Source organism: Emydura macquarii, unplaced genomic scaffold, assembly GCF_026122565.2.
Source record: "Emydura macquarii macquarii isolate MOO-44397 ecotype Brisbane River unplaced genomic scaffold, CSIRO-AGI_Emac_v2 contig_1229, whole genome shotgun sequence".
NCBI classification, from domain to species: domain Eukaryota; kingdom Metazoa; phylum Chordata; order Testudines; family Chelidae; genus Emydura; species Emydura macquarii.
In genome coordinates, this window is record NW_027131366.1 from 1,290,745 (window position 1) to 1,310,967 (window position 20,223).

At 41.8% G+C, this 20,223-nt stretch overlaps 1 long non-coding RNA gene across 1 annotated transcript in view; it reads right to left on the bottom strand.

Annotated features, from left to right (window-relative positions):
- Window positions 1-16,064: 16,064 nt before the first annotated feature.
- The window catches only part of LOC137152463 (uncharacterized), a 48,772-nt gene continuing 44,613 nt past the window's right edge, over window positions 16,065-20,223 (bottom strand). Inside the window, exons 2-3 of the long non-coding RNA XR_010919521.1 lie at window positions 16,995-17,078; window positions 16,065-16,173 (exon numbers count right to left, since the gene is read on the bottom strand). This is a non-coding gene — a long non-coding RNA (uncharacterized lncRNA). The remainder of the gene's footprint in view (window positions 16,174-16,994; window positions 17,079-20,223) is intronic.

Here is a 20,223-nt window from a genome sequence, read left to right on the forward strand (position 1 = left end):
TGTCGTCACCCCCCCCCCCCAATCTCCCTCCTGGTGACCCCGCCCGCGACTTTCTCATAGGCGACAGGCCCCTCCCATTCGTTCGAGGGCAAAACCTCTTCTCCAGCCCCCTCCCGTTCCTGTTCCTCCTTACGTCACAGCCTCCGCCGCGCGCAGGCGCTGAAGCAGAGCAGAGAACAGCCCCTAGCGGCCGCTCTGGTCTCTCGCAGAAACGAGCCGCCCCACCCAGCTGTGCAGGCAGTGGGCGGGCCTGGAGCCTGCCATTGGCCCTGCTCTGTCTCTCTCCCCCCTTCCCACCTCCCCCAGCGCGGGGATACAGCGAAGTGACAGCAGCTTTATGCTAGCGCCGCGCGCCGCGGTCCTCTCTCCCTCCATAGGCGGGGCCAGCCCAGTGGGGGCACTGCCATGGACCCCACCTAGGGCGATCAGGTGTCCTGATTTTACAGGGGCAGTCCCGATAGTTGGGGCTGTATCTTATATAGGTGCCTATTGGCGGATGGTTCACACTTGCTGTCGGGTCTGAGCACTTCCCAGACTTTCCTAGCTCGCCTCACCTTGCCCCAGAGAGGCAGCGCTCTTAGCCCCACTTGTAGAGCTGGGGAACTGGCACAGACTGGCCGAGCTTGCTCTACACTGCCACCTTATGTTGGTATAACAACATCCCCCGGGAGACGCTCGCCTGTGGTCTTCACTAGGCACTACAATGGCACAGCTGCAGCACTTCGGCGCTGTAGGTGTAGACAAGCCCTGAGTGTTTTGCTCAGGGTCACGCAGGACATCTGGCAGAGCAGGGAATTGAACTTGGGTTTCCAAAATCTTAGGCTGCTGTCTACCCATTGGCCCATCCTTCATTCCACATGCTCTCCAGCTCCTTCTCAAAATATATTCACCCCCAAACCTCATTCTGTGAAAAGTGCACAAATTACCTCCCCAGAATGTAGCCATCAATTACTTGTACTTCAATGTAGTCCAATGAACTGCAATGAACATTATAAGGCCTTTCAGCCAGATTTCAATGTTTCCACATTTCAAGTTTTTGCTCCAAATGATGCAGGCTCTGAGCTTCTCAACAAAATGGTTGAGGGGAAAAATATTAACATGGGCAAAACATATTTTCCCCTTAATCCTGTTCTCTGAAAAAGACGCATTGTTATAGCTAAAACTTTGCAAAGAAACAACCAGCAGCCTTAGGCAAACACCCATCATTGGTTGGTCCTGCTTTGAGCAGGGGGTTGGACTAGATGACCTGAGGTCCTTTCAGCTTTCTTCTATGATTCTACGAAAATTCCAGGACTAAACTATTTAAATTTGGCAAAATTATAAGCAATAGAAATCTTACAATGGAAGGGATGCCCCAACACTTAATTATAGATGTTTACCTGGACTGGCTGAACCATACTTATTCTAAAGTACATACTGCTGACTCGGTAGAGTTTGGCTCTAAGGATGGAGATTTCACCACCTCTCTAGGTAACCCATTCCAGTGCTTCACCACCCTCCTCGTGAAAAAGATTTTCCTAATATTCAACCTAAATCTCCCCCACTGCAACTTGAGACCATTGCTCCTAGTTCTGCTCCTAGGAACAGCCTATTTCCATCCTCCCTGGAACCCCCTTTCAGATAGCTAAAGGCTGCTTTCAAATCCGCCCTCATTCTTCTCTTCTGCAGGCTCAACAAGCCTAATTCCCTCAGCCTCTTTTCATAAGTCATGTGCTCTAGCAGCCCCTTAATCATTTTTCTTGACCTCCACTGGACTCTTTCCAATTTGTCTGCATTGTTTCTGTAGTGGGAGGCCCAAAACTGGACACAGTACTCCAAATGAGGCCTCACCAATGCCGAATGGAGGGGAATAATCACTTCCCTTTATCTGCTGGTAATACTAATGCAGCCCAATATGCAATTAGCTTTCTTGGCAATAAGGGCTCACTGTTAATTTATATCCAGCCTCATATCCACTGTAACCCCAGGTCCTTTTCTGCCAAACTGCTGCCTAGCCAGTTGTAGCAGTGCATGGGATTCTTCCATCCTAAGTGCAGGACTCTGCACTTGTCTTTGTTGAACCTTATCAGATTTCTTTTGGCCCAATCCTCTAATTTGTTTACGTCACTCTGTATCCTATCCCTGCCTTCCACTATATCTACCATTCCCCCCAGCTTAGTGCAATCCGCAAACTTGCTGCGGGTGCAATCCACTCCATCGTCCAGATCATTAACGAAGATGTTGAACAAAACCAGCCCCAGCATGGATCCCTGGGCATTCCGCTTGTTACCAGCTGCCAACTGGACATTGAGCCATTGATCACTACCCGATGAGCCCGATAATCTAGCCATCTTTCTATCTGCCTTATAGTCCATTCATACAACCCATACTTCTTTAACTTGCTGATAAGAATACTCTGGGAGACAGTATCAAAAGCTTTGCTAAAGTCAAAGTAGATCACATCCACTGCTTTCCCCACATCCACAGAGTCAGTCAGCTCACCATAGAAGGCAATCAGGTTGATCAGACATGATTTGCCTTTGGTGCATCCATGCTGACTGTTCCTGATCACATTCCTCTCTTCCAAGTGCCTCAAAATGGATTCCTTGAGGACTTGCTCCATGATTTTTTGGGGGACTGAGGTGAGGCTGACTGGTCAGTGGTTCCCTGGATCCTCCTCCTTCCCTTTTTTGAAGATGGGCATTGTATTTGCCTTTTTCCAATCATCTGGGTCCTCCCCCAATCGCCACAAGTTTTCAAAGATAGTAGCCAATGGCTCTGAAATCACATCAACCAACTCCTTCAGCACCCTCGGATGCACTGAAGCCGGCCCCATAGACTTGTGCATGTCCAGCCTTTCTAAATAGTCCTGAACTTGTTCTTTCATCACTGAGGGCTGCTCACCTCCTTCTCACTCTGTGCTGCCCAGTGCAGTAGTCTGGGAGCTGACCTTGTCTGTGAAGACAGAGGCAAAAAAAGTATTGAGTACTTCAGCTTTTTCCACATCATCTGTCACTAGGTTGTCTCCCCCTTTCTGTAAGGGGCCCACACTTTTCCTGACCACCTTCTTGTTACCAACGTTACCTGTGGAAACCCTTTTTGTTACCCTTCACGTCCCTTGCTAGCTGTAACTCCAATTGTGATTTGGCTTTCCCGATTTCACTCTTGCATGTTCGAGCAGTATTTTTATACACCTCCCCAGTCATCTGACCAAGCTTCCACTCCTTGTAAGCTTCCTTTTTGTGTTTCAGTTCACTGAAGACTTCTTTGTTAAGCCAAGCTGGTCATCTCCCATATTTGCTATTCTTTCTGCACATCGGGATGGTTTGTTCCTGTGCCCTCAATAAGGTTTCTTTAAAATACAGTCAGCTCTCTTGGACTCCTTTGCCCCTCACATTAGCCTCCCAGGGGATCCTGCCCATCAGCTCCCTGAGAGAGTCCAAATCTGCTTTTCTGTTCCGTATTCTGCTGTTCTCCTTTCTTCCTTTTGTCAGGATCCTGAACTTGACCATCTCATGGTCACTGCTGCCCAGGTTACCACCCATTTCTACTTCCCCTACCAATTATTCCCTGTTTGTGAGCAGCAGATCAAGAAGAGCACGACCCCTAGTAGGTTCCTCCAGCACTTGCACCAGGAAGTTGTCCACAACACTCTCCCAAAACTTTCTGGATTGTGTGTGCTCTGCTGTATTGCTCTCCCAGCAGATGTCAGGGTGATTTAAGTCTCCCAGGAGAACCAGGTCCTGTGATCTGGAAACTTTCACTGGTTGTCTGAAGAAAGCCTCATCTACCTCATTCTCTTAGTCTGATGGTCTGTAAGAGACAGCCACCACAAAATCACCATTGTTGCTTTTGCCTCTAAACTTAACCCAGAGAATCTCAACAGGCTTTTCTCCAGTTTCATACTGGAACTTTGAGCAATCATCTTGCTCTCTTACATACAGTGCAACTCCTCCACCTCTTCTCCCGTCTGTTCTTCCTGAACAGTTTATATCCATCCATGACTGTGCTCCAGTTGTGTGAGTTACCCTACCAAGTCTCGGTTATTCCAATCACATCACAGTTCCTTGACTGTGCCAGGACTTCCAGATCCTCCTGCTTGTTTCCCAGGCTTCTTGCATTCGTATACAGGCACGTAAGATCACTAGCTGATTGCCCTACTTTCTCAGTACGCATCAGGAGGCCTCTCCTGTTGCCCCCTCCTCCTTGCACTTTTTCCTGGTCCCCTTAGGAGGGAGTCCCCAACCACCACCACCCATCTCTTCCTCTTGGGAGTGGTGGTCATGGAACCCCCATCCCCAGGACAATGCATCCTGGGCATTCTGATCAATGGGGCCTCCTTCTGATCCCTTCCCTCAGATGAATCTTCCAAACCGTTCTCCTCCTTAATATCTGTGCAGAAAGCCTGAAAACGATTGCTTACCTCTATCTGCACTGGGGGTATATGGGTTCTTCTCTTTCTTCTTCTGGAGGTCACATGCTGCCAGTTTTCTTCCCTGTTCTTCAGTTTCCCCTGCACTGCCCTCTCTGATTCTTCCACATGCTTGTCTGCTGTAACAAATCGTTACTCCTATCCAGAAAGTCTTCATTTTCTCTGATGCAATGCAGGGTTGATAGTTGGGTCTCTATACAAATCTCAAAATGAGGGCAGTAGAGAAATAAAGCTTCCTTCCAAACATGTCTAGTTGCTTGGGCTCTTGACCCCAGAACGTAAAGACATTTTCACAGCGCTCAGTTTCTCATTTACAGCAGAAGCCACAAGCACACAAGCAAGCCTGGAGTAGGAAGTTGAAAAATAATTTGAATTCCACCTCTGCCACTGGGAATTTAATATAAAGAATCAAGAGACAGAAGCAGCAGAGACAAGATGGTTCCAGTCCTCTTTAGCTGACTCCAATAAATTCTCAATGATTGGAGACGCTATTTTTTCTTTTCTCATGGGGCTCCAGGATACTTTTTAAAAAAGAAGAAGAAAAAAAAGAGTGGCTTCATGGGGAAACTGTTAAGGGAATATAAAGAGCCACAGTCATTCTTCCCAACAAATCCTTCATCTTTCAAAGGGGAGGAGGAAGCAATCAAGACATACCCATCTGGGGAAGAGGAATAAGGGGACACACATGGATTGTCCTATCAGAGACTTTTCTTTCTAAAGTCTAACTCCATATCAGGTGGCACAGCTGATCTCAGGGACATGAGCGGAGAAGGCCAAAGTATCCTGCCTCAGAAGCCTTCATCTTCTTTGGCAGAGGAGTTTTCTTGAGGGAGGAAACCTTGGTCTGTCATTACCATTCTTTCCTTTAGAGGTCACTGGTGCAAAATGCAGGGGACAGTAGGGCCAAAAGTCTCAAGTTGCACAACACCCAGAAAGATTAAACAATGGATAAGACTTGAACCATGGAGCTGCCTAAGAGGACATCTAAAAGTCCCAAGACATTCCTTTCCTGAACCAGGCTCCCCTTGAAGTGGAGATGCAGCACAATAGAATGGTACCTGTTTTTCTTGGAACCTAGACCATAGCACCAAACTTTGATCCAAGAGGAATCATGTGTCCCACGGAGCCAATAATGGAATTAGTCTACTCTAGAACCAGAGCTTCCCACCTCACTGAGAATTCACCTGACTGGTGCAAAGGGAATGACTGTACCAGAAAAAATCTTGGAGGAACTGATCTCATATTTTATGAAGAAGTAATGAAGGCTCTATACCACTGACTTTTCTGAGTCATCCAAAATCTCCTCCACCAGAACTCTCTGAAGGTGTTTCCTTGGGGGCATTGCCAGACAGATGTAATGGGAACCCTAATGCTCTTGACCAATTTAATAGGCCTATATCTTTTTTCAAAGCCCTTAGGATTCAGGGAAGCTGACCACACAGGGGTCCAGCTGGATCTGATGACAGGATATTTCTCAGAGCTCTGCTTTTCTACACTTGCTGGCCTCTGCAAGTGGAACCACAAGAATTATCTTCTCTGGCTCCATCCAAAGGATTTAAAAACCAAGTCATTCTGAGAGTTCCTTGTGAGGCAATCTTACAACAGGATAAACCCTTTCAATCTGATATTTTATGCTCAGCTTCAGCACTGCAGAAGACTTTGCTCAAGCTGGGCTCAACGGAATTGCCTGTATCTTAATTACCAAGTAATATTCAAAATGGTTTCTGTGACTGGGTGGCTAAGCATGCAAATCCTACAGTGCAGCTCAGTGGAGACGATGTCACAAGAAGAGCCAATCTTATAGATATATTGCATGTTATGTAGTTTTTCATCATCCTTTCAGATTACTCTATACATCAGCTAACATGTAAAAAGTTGATAGTGAAACCTATGGTATATATCATGGCTATCAACAGATATCAACAGACTTGTAATCATTAGCACATAAGAACAGCCATACTGGCTCAGACTAATGGTCCATCTAGCCCAGTATCCTGTCTTCCAACAGTGGCCAATGTCAGGGGCTCAGAGGGAATGGACAGAACAGGGCAATGATTGAGTTATCCATCCCCTGTCATCCACTCCCAGCTTCTGGCATTCACAGGCTAGGGTCACCCAGAGTATGGGGTTGCATCCCTGACCATCTTGGCTAATAGCTATTGATGGACCTATCCTCGTTTAACTTATCTAATTATTTTTTGAATCCAGTTATAGTTTTGGCCTTCACAACATCCACAGGCAATGAATTCCACAGGTTAGCTGTACAGAGTGTGAAGAAGTACTTCCTGCTGTTTGTTTTGAACCTGCTGCCATGCAGAACTCTAAGAATAAAAATAAACCCTTTATCGTAACCTGTTCACACTACTTAAGTTATCTAATGGAGTCAACTCCAGGTAATCTTTGGGGGAGCTGTAATACTGTCTTTTATTTTTAGCTGAACTGTTAGGCAAAGAATGTGAAGGGTGTCTCAGGAACAAGAATCTTTTAGATGCATGAGTAGTGTTGGAAGTCCTTATCACAATTGCTTCAGTCCTAAAAGCTAGCATGTAATCTACCAAAATCCTCAGATCAGATGAAATCCATATTGATTTTTACAGAAAAATCCTTCTTTTTTACTGACTCACACAGAAGTTTTACAGTAATTTTCAGCCACTGATGCATGTCCAAATCTTTTGACTGATATCAAATGTACTGTCTTTTTAATAACTGGGAGTGCAAGCTCCTTTCCTAACCTACTCTTCTGATACAACGTAGAATCCAAATTCTTCCCTTTCCTGGAATTTGGGTCCTCTCTCAGGACCACTCAGCCCACAATCTAGATCTTCTCTACCCCCAAAAACCACTCCCACCTCCCTTATAACCAGATTGCGTAAGAAGCCAGCTGCCTCAAAAGTCAGCAGAACTAATTTAACCAGCCAGACAGCTACCTGATACCAAGTTAGGGAGTTTCCAGCCAACCTGTTACAACCTACTACTTCCTCTTGTCAAGCACTGACATTTCTGGAAGAAAGCTTCCATCTAATATGTTTTATTATCTCTAACTTCTGTGATCCACTAGCTGCTTAATATATAGCAGAGGCATAAAAGGGAGGAAAACACTTTACAAAATGAGGCCCCCTCATAGCCCTGGTAAATGTTCATAGCACTGTTCAACCAAAAGACTGCTGATTAGAAGTTGTTGTCAGTTGTTGGCTGTGTGTGAGTGCTCCCACTGTGTATGCTTTCCCAGCTCTGCGCAGATAACTGAGACACCACTCCATGATTGGATTATTCAATAAGACCAGAGATCCATTTCAGTAATGAAGCCACCAGGCCAGGTTTATTGTAGACAAAGCACTGTCCTAATATCCCGCAGACTCTATAGGACCACTAACATATGTATGCCTGTTATAATGGACCAGCTGAATAAATGGCAGGACTTTCTGTTTCCCCTTTGGCCTAACCAAGACACTCCCTTTGAGACCCTTCTTTATACACTGTGTACTGCCCTCTGACATGTGTAGGTGCCACCCTCTGATGAGGTAAGATATCACCTTTTGCCTTGTACCGGATGGTTCGACCAAAATATCTCTAGCCATCATATTGTCATTCTGAGGGGTTATTATGTCCTCATTATCTTTGGAGCATTGGGATGTTCTAATTCCTTTCTGGAATGTGCTTGCGTGAATGTTGTGTACCTCATGCTTCTTTAGGAATGTTTGTGTTTGCGAGTTATTGTGAGTCTGCCAGCATTCACAGCATGATTTCTGCTAACTTTGCTTTCTAACATCAGGGCTTGACCATTACTTTAGCTTAGGCCTCAGGCCTCATGTCTCAGGCTCTCACTTTCTACTACAGAAATATTAGAATTAGTAATGGTTAACCTAACAGGTTTTGTGAAGGGGATACACTCATCAGATAGTACCATACCCAGCTCCAGGAAAGTTGTAAAAACAGGATAATTTTTTCATATTAAAAACCTGTTTCAAAGCGTTGCATGAAACCACTAGATTTAGCTCTCTCTCTGTGCTATACATCTATAAGCCATTGTTCAATAGAAATATAGATTTTACAGCCACTTGCAGTTCTTGTAGAAACCATAAAGACAGTTTTCTTTAGGTCATCAAACCTGGAAAATTAATTCCTTTCTGAATGCTCTGGAGGAGTATGGTGATCAGGTTGTGAAAGATGTAAATCCTGGGAAGTGTAAGGAGTTCAAAAGACTATACTGAGATGTGCCTTTGGGACATGGACTTTGGGACAATAAGTGTAAAGTGTGAGAATCCTTGGGGAGTGCAAATTCCATAACTCTGCTTATGCCAATCCCAGCCTTTTGAAACTATGCCTTAGAGAGAGAAGCCAGTGGCTGGGTCCTAGAGACTGGTGATCAAAGACCCAAGTTGTATAAAGAAATAGCTGAACAGTCCAATCACGGGTCTTGTTCCTGACCTAAACACTGAGATGGATTTGTAACCAAGTGAGCAAACCCAACTGTGGGGTTTAAAGGACTGACACCAACCAGAGTCCTAGGTTGGAGTTGGGGTAACCATGCTTTTAGCATATGTATAGGAACTTTTAATTAATTTTTATGTTTTCTATAATGCTTTTTACCTGAAGAATAAGTGCAGTTTCCTTTCTGAAGGCTGGTTGGTAACAGATGTACACTGTTCTAGATCCTACGGAGAGATTAACCTAGAGAGAGAGCTGGATCCTGGTTCGACCTGCTGGCAAACCACAGTGAGGTGCAGAGGGATGCAAAGTTGCAAACTTAAACCTCTGATCAGGATAAAGAGAGAGACTCAGGTCTCTGCCTTAGAGAGGTGACAGCTGAGAGCTGGAAACCCTAAGAGGGTGCCGATGAGGAAGACCATGAGAGGGGTGTGATGCTGGCAGACCAGGCGCCAGCTCTTGCCAAGGTCCCAATGTCTCAAGTGGACACTAACAGATACATAGAAGGAATCTGTGTGGCTCTCTTGTGGGTTACTTTTAGTAGGATGGATATTAGAATTTTAAGGAAGTGTTTAGTGTTTGGACTCTGTCAAATTCTTGAGTTGCTACATGTATTAATTTCACTTGTAATATTCATATTTCAAATTGTAATATTTGAGCAAGTGTAGTGTGAGCCTCTGTGACTGCATGAATCGCCATCCAAAAGAAGAACATTAATTATTGTGAAGAGCTGCACTTCTACAGAAATTGTTATGTTGCTCCTGAAAGAGGAGATCCAGTAGTGATATCAGATGGGCTATGGTTGGATTTTGCAACTGGAAATGTCTTATGTCAGGATTGAGAAACTGTCATGTCGGCAAAAGGACTAAAGACTCTTATTGTTGTTTTGCAATCCTCCCCATGAAGATGAGTCATGCAAGTGATCTGTTCCCATCAGCTGAGTCTGCAGCTCAGAGCATATGGCAGGTGAGGGGAATAAAACCCACAAACCAAAGGAACTAAAGATTTCTATGCTGGTTGGACTTGGCGGTGGGGGGAAGGAAGTAGGACAAGGTGTTCTAGGCATAAGCAAGTGACCCAGCTGCTTAGCCTGAGTTAGTCCTAAAGGACAAATAGAGCTTATTGATTATAAAAACGTATACTACCTTTGAAATTTAAAGTTAACTCATTCGTGTGTCCGTTTGCTTGCTTTAACCTTGTAAATAACTCTGTACTTTCCTTTTTCTATTTAATAAATCTTCATAAAGTTTATTGTAGGATTGGCTACCAGCATTTGGTGTGAGAGCTAAAACCAACTGACCTGAGGTAAGTGACTGGTCCCTTTGGGATTAGGAATAACCTGAATGTTGCTGTGATTCTTGGTGTAAGGGGCCATCTATCCTAGAGCTAAGCTCACCTGGGTGGCAAAACAGGCTGAAGTACCCAAGGGGTCTGTCTATTATTCCATGTTAAGTCTGTTAAAGTGCTTGTGAAGTTTGGACTTGGTGCAGTTGGTTGGTGAAATCATTAGAACTCACAACCAATTTAGGGTCTATGCCCTGTTTTTTAACACTCTGCCCTGGGGTTGGTACTCAGGCTCTCATGTCACCTTCAGGAGCATCACAGGAGGGTCAAAGGTACAATTAACCCTGAAACTGCGACACAGGTTACAATGTGAATTTTGCTTACATTCAAATTTCGCCAACATGGTGAGTGACCTTTGTAATCACCCCTTTCATGGTGAAAGGGTAGAATTTGCACCAACACTGATTATACTTGGTCCACTTACATTCTGAGCAGCTCCCAATAATCAGGGCAACTACACCTGTGTTCCCCCTCTATGATTTAGCAAGGGCACCCACTCATAGGCTTCTGGCTCCCTCTGTCACCTCTCTTGGGCAGAGACACATGTCTCTCTGTCTCCTGACTGGGATAATTCCAGGCCGCATAGCTCTCTGCCTACACTGTGATTTCCCCAGCAAAGTCAGATGGCCTAAGCAGGCCTGGTTTATTTGTCTCTCCAGAGATGGTAAAAAGGGAAATTGTCAAAGTTAAGTTACCACACAGCTTTTTTTCTAAGCATGCACATTTATTCTCTTAAGGTAAAAAACATTACAGAGAAAACATAGTAAAAACAATAAAAACTTCACCTTTACTAATAAACTTAGCAGAGATCACCCTTGACTCTAACAAGGACTCTGGCCAGTGAACAGTTCTTCAAATCCCAGTCAGGGGTTATCCCCTGTTACAAATTCATAACTCCTGTTGCTCAGAACAAGAACACCCATGAATCTCTGAGGTTCTCCTTTATGTCATTTGGGACTTTTGATCCTGGGGATAGGTAATTCGTAGACAAAGTTCCCCTCCCCAAGGCAAAGCTTCAAAACATCATGTTTGGAGATGAGCATTTGCATTTCCCTCCTCCCAAGTATTTCGTAGGAAACCTACTCAACTAAGAAGTTCATTCTTGTCTGAGCCCATAGTTTAAAAAAGTCCTTTGAAGCTCATAACGCTTCCCGAGATTTACGTTAGTTATTTCTCCAAACAAGTTATATACAATTCTACAATGACGCATAAACATCTGCATTTTTAATACGAGCTCCTAATATATTTAAACTTAATGGACTAAAGTTTAACTTAATTCAATAAGGTTTGTCCAGGATTTTGCAGGATATTGCCACACTTGTCACTGTGTGTTTTTTGGGGGTTTTGTTAGTTTTATTTTTAGATTTTGCAGTGTGTTTTTTCATTTAAATATTTATAGTTTTCCTCCTGTGTACTGTCCCAACAGCTACTTCAGAGCATCAGCCCCTGTGCCAGTCAGGCTGGCTGGGGGAATATGTAATGATACCAGAAAGGGATCATGGCTTCATTAAACTCAATTGAAATCTTAACAGATGCCTACCATTCCCTCATTAGAGTCCAGATTCTAATCTGATAATCAGCACATATTGCACTTTGTTTGAAAGTCTCTAATTGAATTTTTGTATCTATCTGCCACCTCAGAATCTGAGAGATTCAGATGTGGCTTTGCATTAAAGATTAGACTCTGACCCTACATATAGAAATTCTAATCCCCTTCTTTTATTCTTAAAAATATATGTAATGTCTATCAAGAATTTGTACAAATTCAAATTCGATATTACAGCATGCCTTACTAAGGTGATATAAACCATAGAGCTAGTGAATGCACACCATAGTAACAGTGTTGTAACAGTGTTACTGCTAACAAAGCAAAAGTCATATTTTCATGTGTTCACAAAAAAAAAATCATTTTTTTGTTTCAGTTTTGAATTTTATATGAAAATGGGGTAGTTTTCACAGGTGGAAAACTCATTTCTCTTTGGAAATGACCAATTTCCATCTTGAGCAAATTCAGTTTTTCTGTTTTCATGACAAGACGCTGTTTGATGATAGAGATAGCATTTTAATATGAACTTTTTTTGTGAAAATCAGTTATGATATGTAAATATACGGAGGAAATTAGCAGTTTCCCTTGCTCAATGTATCTAAACATACAGACTTCTATAAGCACATGACAAATTACATACAAAAAATATACTAAAAAAACATTAAGGTTGCAAATTCTGGCACTTAAAAGTTAGGAAATACAGAATTAAGGCTGCTTATGCAATCTTAATTCACTCTCTTCCCTCCTGTGTGCGTGCCTTATGATGCAGTCTTTAATTTCATGATCACATATTCTTCCATAGTATCCCTGCCTCATTCAGTGCTTGGGATGGACTATGCTCACTGACTAACTATTCAATATTTCTTTTTATCCTCATCATTCGTAGTCTGGCCCCTGACCTTATTTCCCACACATCATCCAAAGCCTGAACTGAATAAAAGCTTAGGAATTTCCTCATGACCTTCTCTGTGAATGTTCTCAGCATGTTTCACAAATATTACTGACTTTTATCTTCACCACACCCTTGTGAGACTAGGTGATATTATTCCCATATTACAGATAAAGAACTGAGGCACAAAGAAGAGCAACTGCAGGGAAAGTCCTGCTCAGTCCCTGAATCCCCAGGCTGGAACATGCTCAGTCACACTGTAGGGATGGTGCATACTCAGTGCAGTCAGCATGTAGAAGCTGTGTTGAGATGAGGCATCCACAGGGCAGATGAAATCTTCAGGTAATTGAACTTCCAAACTTTCACAAGCATCTACTGAGCATGTGCAAACTAAAATTTTTGGAGATTTGCAGCTTGACCAAATTTGGGTGCCTTTCATTGGGACAGCAAAAGACATTTCTAAACTCTACGACCTTGCCAAATTTCAAGTTACTGCTCCAAAAGATGAAGGTTCTAGACTTTTCAGTTAAATGGTTATAAGAATTTTTTTTTAACGTGGGCAAAAAACCTGTTTTCCCCCAATTTTGTTCTCAGAAATGACTGAACTATTTTATCTGGAAGTTTCCAAAAACATTCAACCTGAGGCAGGTGCCTAATATGGAAAATTATAAACTAAATGACTAAAAGCTTGGCAAAATTATAAGCGACTGAATAAAAGGAGAGTGTCAGGCAACCTTAACTCTAGCTACATTACAGTTAAATAGCTACTCAAGGTGCAAGCCAGCAATGACTCTAACCCTGAGAGGACCCTTCCTCCAGCCCTTAGATACGGTCTCTCAGATGGCCAAATGTAGAGCTTTAAAAATATTTATTTTCCACCCACTAGCCAAGGTAGAAATCACTTGTGTCACAATACTCCTCCAAAGCCACATCTCTTACAGTTTAAAGTAATAAAACAGTTGTATAATGTTTCCTATGTATTTTATTTAATTGTAACATAGTGGAAATCAATTTAATATATTTAAAAGCATAACTTTCTGTTGCTATTGTTACATCTTCTTTCCTTTCCTGTCTTCACTCCTAATTCTTTCTTCTCTTTCCCATAATTGATGATGATTAAACTTTTCCTGCATTATCTTCAGTGCTTATTTCCTCTTTCTATTTTCTCTCCTCCATCAAAGAATTACAGTACTGATGTATTATTCATGCAAACAGGAAACAATGCCTGCCATTCTATATGCTGATAGAGAGAAAAGTTAGAGGACAAAAACTGATGAATGACAGGTAAAAAAAAATAGCAAGATCTCAAAATGAAGAGTGTTTTCCTTTTGTCAGACATCAGAAGACTCAAGAGTTGAAATGATAGCTGAGGATTTAGGTATTTCACCCACACCCAAGCATATGCATGGGTTTTTTTTGTGTGTGTGTGCTGTATTTGTTGGAAAAAGCTTATGACTGCTCACAGTAATGCTCTGAGAAGGATAATTATTAATGCTGTCTACCCACAGGATACAACTTAATGTTAAATTACATGGAATTAAAAAGATGGCATCTATCTAGATTCTCATACAATGCTCTTTAAATATGATTGAAAAACAGGCTGAATTGTTTGGTGAAAATTTTCACAAAAAACTCCTTTTTCAATCACAATTTTCAAATTTTGAATTTTGTTTTACCACTTTTAGTGCTCATCTCCATTGTACCTGAACATCTTTCAAAATTATGAATTTTATGTATAAGATTTTTAAAAAAAATTTTCCCTTTCCAATCAGTAGAGACCAATTTCTTTTTTCTTTTGCTGGCAGTATTGTGGGAAAGTGGGCTCAAAGAAGTGGGGTTGACATTCTATTCTGAATATGCTGACGTTTTTAACCATGGTGATATCTTCCAGGAATGAATTCCAAATCTATAGCCACTCACCAAGAAAGTTCTATCTCTGCATGCAGGAATCTCTCATTCTTGAGGGTGACAGCACTATTGTTCCACTGGAATGCAACTGTCACGGAAAGTCACAATCACACAGGATGAGACAGTTACTTGTATCAATTCTATGAAAGGCTTTGTCAATGAGGACAGAAAAATTTACTTTGACACAGTATTCAACAGGTTGTTAGGAAGAAAGCTAAGTGCTTTTCATAGAATCACAGAATTGTAGGGCTAGAAAGGACCATGAGAGGTCTTCTAGTCCAATCCCCTCAGTCTTCTCTTCTCCAGACTAAACAAACCCAATTTTTTCAATCTTCCCTCATAGGTCACGTTTTCAAGACCTTTAATAATTTCTGTCACTTTTCTCTGGACTTTTTCCAATTTGTCCACATCTTTCCTGAAATGTGGCACCCAGAACTGGACACAATACTCCCACTGAGGCCTAATCAGCACGGAGTAGAGTGGAAGAATTACTTCTTGTGTCTTGCTTACAACATTCCTGCTAATACATCCCAGAATGCTGTTTGCATTTTTGGCAACAGTATTGACTCATATTATCTTGTGGTCCACTATGACCCCCAGATACCTTTCCACAGAACTCCTTCCTAGGCAGTCATTTCCTATTTTGTATGTGTGCAGTTGCTTGTCCCTTCCTACGTGGAGTACTTTGCATTTGTCCTTATTGAATTTCATCTGTTTACTTCAGACCATTTCTCCATTTGTCCTTTTGGTGATCTGTGGCTATGTCTACACAGCACACCTCTTATGGGTGCACATAGCTACACACCGGAGTGAAAGGCAGGCTATGTCCACATTGTGGTGTGTAGCTACATGTGTCAGTGAAAGGCTTTGGTAGGAGGAGGCAGTAGGAAATGGTTTAGTGGCTGAGAGCTGCCAGAGCCTTTCCTCACTGCCTCCCTCCTTCCAGAGCCTTTCCCCACTGCTGGAGTCTTTCACTGCAGTGGGGAAAGGCACTGGCAACTCTCCACTGCTGGAGCCATTTGCCCCTGTTACAGGAGTCTTTTCTGCAGTGGGGAATAGGATCCAGCAGAGGGGAGGCACTGCTTGAGTGAGTAGAGAGCCCTGTAGGGTACATACTCACATACGTACATACCCAGAAGGTTCAGGAGGGTCTTTACTCTGCTTGTCTAAGCAGTGTCTCAGCGTCTACACTGCTATTTACACTTGTGCTGGGGGGGAATGTAGTGTGTGTATCCATTATGCCACTGAAAGGATTATGCAATGTAGACATACCTTGTGTTGCTATGCGGAACAGCTGCTGTTTTATGAAGCCTTTTTACATCTAGCAATTTCATACCGGAATGCAAAGAATTTCAATAATCAAGTCTGGAGGTAAAAATGTGTGGGTTGTGTTGACTAAGCCTGACTCTAATAGGAAGAAGATGGAATCTTCTTATAAGCCCTGGATGGAAAAGAGCATTTTTCATGGCTGTAACTATTTGGGCATCCAGACTGTCTTAAGGATCTGCGAGTGTGTGTCCACAATGATATTATAAATTGCTTTATTTTGCTAGTAGTTCTGTGTAGAAGAAAGCTGGAATTGCCAAAAAATGTATTGTTTGAAGTTCATGAAGTCTATCGATTAGATCTGAGCACTGTTATGATTGCCTGAAATGCAAAAAGGCAGAAAAAAACGGGAGTTAGGAACAGTTGAATGGAGGACAAATTTAGAGAATCATATGGAGAGGAACATATTCCAAAATCTGTGTTTGACTTTACAGGATGTGGTAAATACGTTAAAGATATGAAAATTGCTGATGAACTAGAACCTGTGATTATATATACCTTATAACTGATAAGGATGATGAGCCTATTTTTGCCCATTTCCTTGTTCCCATGGGATTTTTTTTTAAATTGGAACTCTATTGTAAGTGGAGTTATTGTTTGTTTATGAACAGCCCTTCCTTGAAAGATATCATTTTTAACCTTTAGACTTATTTTTGTGTGTGCTTGTTTTCTTTAGATAAACCACCATTTAAAACACACTGTCCATTTCTCTAGATTCCAGGTTAATGGAAACGCAAGTATTTGTGAACTCAACACATCTGTATTTTGTTCACACACAACATGGATAATATTTGCTAGTAACCGGCAGCAAACTACATATCTCCTTTGCCAATAATTTACATGGGCCAAGGTTGTTTTCCTTTAACCAGTTTAGTACACTTTATTTATTGCAATGTGATGGTAACCTAACAATGCCTGTGCAACTGGTTTGGCCAGTTCTCCTCCTCAACTTTGTGCAGCAGCACATTCTAATGTGCATTGGCCAACACGATGCTGATACCATTCTTTGCGCATATATGCTTTGAGCACACTCGCCTGTGCTAAGGCTTTATGGAAGAACTGTCCAGATTTTCCCAAAAAGTACAGATATAAACATTATAAAGATTAATAAACGTACATGCACAAATCTCATTGACACATACCTGTGCTATGTAGAAAGCTACTGTGTCACATAAATCATGTGTTAAGCGGTAGCAGATCTCAAAGCCTTGCAGGTCAGCTCAGTGCTGGAGGAGAAATCAGTAACATGAAATCTGAGTATAATTTCAATGCAATGTGTTTCATTTACAGATATACACACCAGTCCTGGAACAGAAGTGGTCACAAACATTCTGCAGACTACTCCCACTTTCAGGGATTTCAACCCAAACACCAAGGCCTGGTTCTTAGCGAGCAGCTCTCCCTCAGGAGTTGACTCTCTGAGAGAGATTAAGGTAGACAGCGAACACCCTTGCTGCTTACCATGCCTCCCCTAAAAGTTATCTGCATAGAAAACCAACGATCACCCAGGATTTTTTCCCAAGACTAACCATTTGCTTGCATACCAAGAAAGAGATTTTTTAAGCCTTTTTAGGTGACAAATCTGAGGAACTGTCCCAGACTGAGGTGTCATTAGTGGAGGTTTTGGAACTAATTCATAATTTAAACAGTAATAAATCACCAGGACCAGATGGTATTCACTCAAGAGTTTTGAAGGAACTCAAATATTGCAGAACTACTAACTGTGTTATGTAACTTCTCATTTAAATTAGTTTCTGTACCAGATGACTGGAGGATAGGTAATGTGTAAAAAAGACTCGAGAGGTGATCCTGGAAATTACAGGCCAGTAAGACTAACTTCAGTACCAGGAAAATTGGTTGAAATTATAGTAAAGAACAAAATTATCAGACACATAGATGAACATGATTTGTTGGGGAAGAGTCAACATAGCTTCTGTAAAGGGAAATCATGCCTCACCAATCCATTATAATTCTTTGAGGGGATCAACAAGCATGTGGACAAGGATGATCCAATGGATACAATGCACTTGGAGTTTCAGAAAGCCTTTGACAAGGTCCCTCACCAAAGGCTCTTAAGCAAAGTAAGCAGTCATGGGATATGAAGGAAGGTCCTCTCATGGATCAGTAGCTAGTTAAAAGATAGGAAACAAAGGGTAAGAATAAATGGACAGTTTTCACAATGGAGAGAGGTAAACAGTGGTGTCCCTCAGGGATCTATACTGGAACCAGTACTGTTCAACATATTCATAAATGATCTGTAAAAAGGGGTAAACAGTGAGGTGGCAAAATTTGTAGATGATACAAAATTACTCAGGATAGTTAAATCCAAAGCAGACTGTATAAAGGGGATCTCACTAAACTGGATGACTGGGCAACAAAATGGCAGATGAAATTCAATGTTGATAAATGCAAAGTAATGCACATTGGAAAACATAATCCCAACTCTACATATAAAATGATGGGGTCTAAATTAGCTGTTGTAACCCAAGAAGGAGATCTTGGAGTCATTGAGGATTGTTCTCTGAAAACATCTGCTCAATGTGCAGCGGCAGTCAAAAAAAAAATCCTAACAGAATGTTAGGAACCATTAGGAAAGGGATAGATACTAAGACAGAAAATATCATAATTCCACTATATAAATTCATGGTATACCCACATCTTGAATAGTGCGCACAGATCTGGTCACACCATCTCGAAAAAGATATATTGGAATTGGAAAAGATAAAGAGAGAGGCAACAAAAATTATTAAAGATATGGAACAGCTTCCATATGAGGTGAGATTAAAAACACTGGGACTTTTTGGCTTGGAAAAGAGATGACTAACAGGGGATATGATAGTGATCTATAAAATCTTGACTGGTGTGGAGAAAATGAATAAGGAAATATTATTTACTCTTACACATAACACAAGAACTAGGGGTCACCCAATGAAATTAATAGGCATTGGGTTTAAAACACACAAAAGGAAGAACTTCTTCACATAACACACAGTCAACCTGTGGAACTCCTTGCCAGGGGATGTTGTGAAGGCCAAAACTGTAACATGGATAAAAGAAGAACTTGATACATTCCTGGAGGATAGGTCCATCATTGGCTATTAGCAAGGATGGGCAGGGATGCAACATCATGCTCTGAGTGTCCCTAGCCTCTGTTTGCCAGAAGCTGGGACTGGACAACAGGAGATAGATCACTTAATTATTGCCTTTTCTGTTCATTCCCTCTGAAGCACCGGGAATTGGCCACTGTTGGAAAACAGGATACTGGGTTAGATGGACCATTGATGTCACCCAATATGGATGATCTAGGTTCTTATGTGTAACAGTGCCATTTTAGTGACTGCTGCCATAACTTTTTTTATTTTAACCTGTTCTGATGAGTATGTTAGTATGTTGCAGTTCTAGTGTAGACACAGCTTTAGAACCTAGGATTTCAGTACAGCATTGATCTTACATAGACATTCTCTCAACCTTACTATACTATCCTGAAAGATGATTGCTGGTATACAGGCCCCAGTTCTGCTATATCTTTCTTAAAGTTATTTCTTGGTGAGGGGAAGTCAAGAGATTATTTTTAAAATGGATTGCTGATCCTTTCAATTCTAGGATCAATTCTAAATCTGAACAATGTGTGTCTAAAAGTGGTTAGCAGTTGATGGGTGTTTGGTGGTCTGTGTGCTATGAATGGGTGATTTCAATCTAGTACCTAATGCACAATTGTTATTGCAACCACCATCCCAAATGGCACCTGTATCAGCAATTTCATCAGAGACTAAAGTCTGAATACCCCTACTTCTGGCTTCTTTGGTCCCTTCAGGCCAGGAATCCTCTTTGGGCAGCACACCAGGAATAAAAATTAAAATAATGTGGATATCTTCCCTACCTCTATTTTCCTAAAATTTGAAAAACAAAATGAGGAATTTAATTAGGAAAAAGTCCACACAAATGCAAAATTAATGTTAATTGCACAAAAGTTAGGAAATATAAAGTTCTTATTCTTATAACATCTATAACTCAGCCTCAGACCATCTCTACAGAGGGGATGGATGGGCTCTCTGATGCATAGGACACTGTACTAGGATTCAGTCTTTTTGTGTAACTACGACTGAATCATTTAGGGCAAAATTGTCAAGAAATGACTACTGATTTTAGATCCCCAAATTGAGACACCTGATTTTCCAGATGTGATGAGCACCAAGAACATCACTTGTAATCTGTAATTTGGAACTAGAAAATCCATCAGATCTTGTTATAGGATGAATGTGACTTGGGGACTTTTCCCCCTACATTTGCTTTCACAACCTATATTTGTTTTAACAATGCTGAATAGGTCCATAGACCTACAAACCAAAAGAGGTAGGACATTCATTATCT